Below are 3,554 nucleotides of genomic sequence, written 5' to 3' on the forward strand. Positions count from 1 at the left end.
TCCTTGGATTTTTGCAGTTAGGGATCCGATTCACCAACAAATACCTTCAGACTCAGTCCAAAAACTGAAGCGCTTTCTTGTTTTCCTGAGTACAAGACCGACAGAGTGTAGCATGCCCGCAGATCCCTTAACCCGGGAGTGATTCACCCCTGTTCAGTCCTTGACAGCTGAAGAGAACCTCTGTCGCCTTTTGGCGTACTCCGTCTCCTCAGTTGTGCTCTACTCGCCTTGTGTGTTCTCTTAGTAGTTGTTTCTCCTGCTAGTTGATGTTTCACTTCTGGTGATGGCTTTCACCCTAGTTCTCTGTTGGTCTTCGTACTTCTTGTTGTTTACTTGCTATACTTGCTTTTTTATTTCAATAAATTAGTGATTTATCCATATTATTAAAAAAAAATATACAAATAAACATATCTATAGAAGGATAAAGAGCAAAGAACAACGGGTTGTATCTTTATTGTATTTTATCTTTTATTCAAGTTCCACTTAAACAGATCCAAAGGGATGACCAGTTGAGCAATTTTTTTTTTTTTTAATACATCACAATTTCATTATTCTTTTAACTAAGTGGTCACACGCGCTGCAGTAAACAAGAAAAGTAAAATAGAACTCGTTAAAAATTTGAACACATAGTGGATCAGCTCTTCGTGAAAGCATATGTGAAATAAAATTTAGGGAGTTGGGTTGTCTATCGTGAGTGACACACGGACACTTAAGCATATGAGCATATGATAGACAGTATTGGCTAAGTTTGATATTACGATAATTTAGTTGAATAAGTGGTGAGGGTACTGGCCAATACTAGTATAGCTTAGTCGTATGTAATTTTTTTTTCCATACAAAGAACGACTTTTAAAATCTTATCTGAAACATAGTGAATAAGGTGTTATTATAATAGGTGCGAATAATGGATCCTGAGTGCACAAATTAAATGAGGGTGTGTGGTGCATTCAACACATACCCACACTTAACTTACCATGATTTGTCTACTTAGTTGAAAAAAAAAATGGTGAGAGTACTTAAAAAATACAAAAGTTGATGCGCCACTTTGATTGTGGGTATTAAGTTTTGAGTATGGTTTTTTATCACTTATAAAGCTTTATAAAAAAAAACCCCTAGAAAAGCAGTATGCAATCAATTCTAATTCTGACAATGAGTGAGAGTGAATAACAAATGAGAATCTATTTCTTGAAAAACTAGTATGCCTTACATAGTCAATTTTAATTATTGTTTAATAATAAAATAGTTTTATTTTATTATATACATAATTATAGGTATTGTATTATTCATGTTTGATAAAATATTATTATGGGCTTGCATTGTATAGATTTCAAATTAATGATAGAGATCATTAAATTGAGACATGATTATCTATGTTTCTTACAACCCAAAATAGTTCACAACCTATGAAATAAAATATGACTTTGTATTCATTATTGATTGTCACATGTTGTACTACTATATATGATAGAGTGGTATGTTTTAGCCACTAGAGTGGAGACTCTTACTAACATTGTGGATATTTGTAGTTGACAAATATTGAACTGGACCATACAGAACTCTTAGACCAAACACTGTCATAGAACAAAAGAGTTATTCTGTTACAGAAAGTCCTTATTACCTGAGGATGTTATTAAATCTTATGTATAAATTATATTACTTTGATAATGTCAACTGGTGATGCTAATTACATGCTATGTACGGACACATTGGGATATATTAAATACATGAAGGTTTGTAGTCATCCAAGATGGGATCTATCACTCCTATTGTAGGAGAGAATATTCTAGATTGTGTTTCTTATGTGTTAATAAATCCAGCCGGTTAATTTTTTGAAAGTATTTTATATATTTTATTATATATAAAATATATATTATTATACATTTTTCTTAAATTGTTTTATGTCCAATAGTGTAAAGAAACACACATATAAGTGAAGATCGACAGTGTCACTAGTGGTCTAATTGTCCCACTTATATGGAATATTTATTGATAGAAGGATTAATATGTAAAATATTATATTAGGGTCTCACATATGAATATCTCTAATCTTTGGATTAAATTGCAATTTGTTGATGGACATGATTGTGATTATAAAATTAGTATGGACTAATTTGCTAAAGATGTAGTGATCCCGGGTCCACGCTACATGTTCTAACCTTATCCGAATATATTTACTCTCTATAAATATATGTGATATGAGATTAGGGTTTCTCAATTAATTAATTTGTGATTGTCATCAAAAGACGGCTACGGCCAAGCAAAAGAAGCAATCACTTCTTATGGATCACAGGTGAAAAGTTCGAAAACATTGCGTGTGTGCGTTGGAGGATTTTGCGCTTGTGAAATCTCTGTGGTAACCCTGATCTTTCACATATATTCATGTATTCATGTGATCGATCCTTGATAATTAATCAATTGTTGATTAAATATCAATTAATTATAATTGATAGTCCTAATTAGATTAGAATGATTTTTCCTAACCCTAATTTGATTAGGTGGATAATTACTAACATTTCTTCCAATTCAACCAAATATTCCAAAAGATATATTGAATAAAAAAAATCCCCAATTCTCTTAAGGTGACAGTGGAGGATTGAATAGATGAAGAATCTTAGAATCCCATATTCATGAGACAAAATGGCATTTGAAGAAAAAGTGATTAACTGTTTCTTCACCCGCATGTATACATAACCAAACACACAGTCGGCATGCTGTTATAATTTACTTTTGAGAGATTTTCCAAAGTCAAAAAATTTTTTATCCAGAAAAGACAAATCAATTTGAATATAGTTATTCAGTTTATTTTACTATAGGAAATGGGAATACTGGCTTTCCCAACTTATGTAAATTAATTCAGTCTTTGCTTTTGAAGAGGGCGCTGTCCTAAATAACCAGTATTGTTGTCTTCCTTTTGTCCCATCCCGGAGTAGAGAATCCTTGATGCCGTATGTTGGTCCCCTCGTCGTAGTGCCTAACCACATGGTCTGGCTCAAACACTGGGATCGCATTCACTAGCAAGCTTCTATGACAACCTATTTTTATGGGTCCAGTTTATTTATAATTCTAGATTATGATTTATACAGGACCACTCATGTATTACCAGAATATAAGGTGCGTTTATTTTGCTGATATTTATTTTGTGGATATTATTATTATTATTATTATTATTATATGTTTAATATAGTCAACCACCGTTTGGTTTATTGACATGGGTTCTATAAAGATGTAAGTTTAAATTTCAATTTGTGCAAGTGAACGGTAAATGCATGTGTTATAAAGCTTATCTCCTTGTGTTAAAAGAAATTATGCTCGGAGTAGTAATTGTGGTGGTAGATACTTTGATTGTTTTCTTTTGTTTATTAGCATTTGTTTAGGTCATTTATTGATGATAGAACAATGAGGAGTGAATCTAAGTAATAGTTAAAAACAATCACACACAAAAGAGATGGAGTCCCCACTGAGACACTCGCGCTCTCAGACTCCTGCAAGTTACATGGTCATATATCGTCAGGGCATACATTAAACTCTATATATATACTCAATGTCATTAAGTT

The sequence above is a fragment of the Dioscorea cayenensis genome, chromosome 8 (genome assembly GCF_009730915.1).
Source record: "Dioscorea cayenensis subsp. rotundata cultivar TDr96_F1 chromosome 8, TDr96_F1_v2_PseudoChromosome.rev07_lg8_w22 25.fasta, whole genome shotgun sequence".
NCBI lineage: Eukaryota > Viridiplantae > Streptophyta > Magnoliopsida > Dioscoreales > Dioscoreaceae > Dioscorea > Dioscorea cayenensis.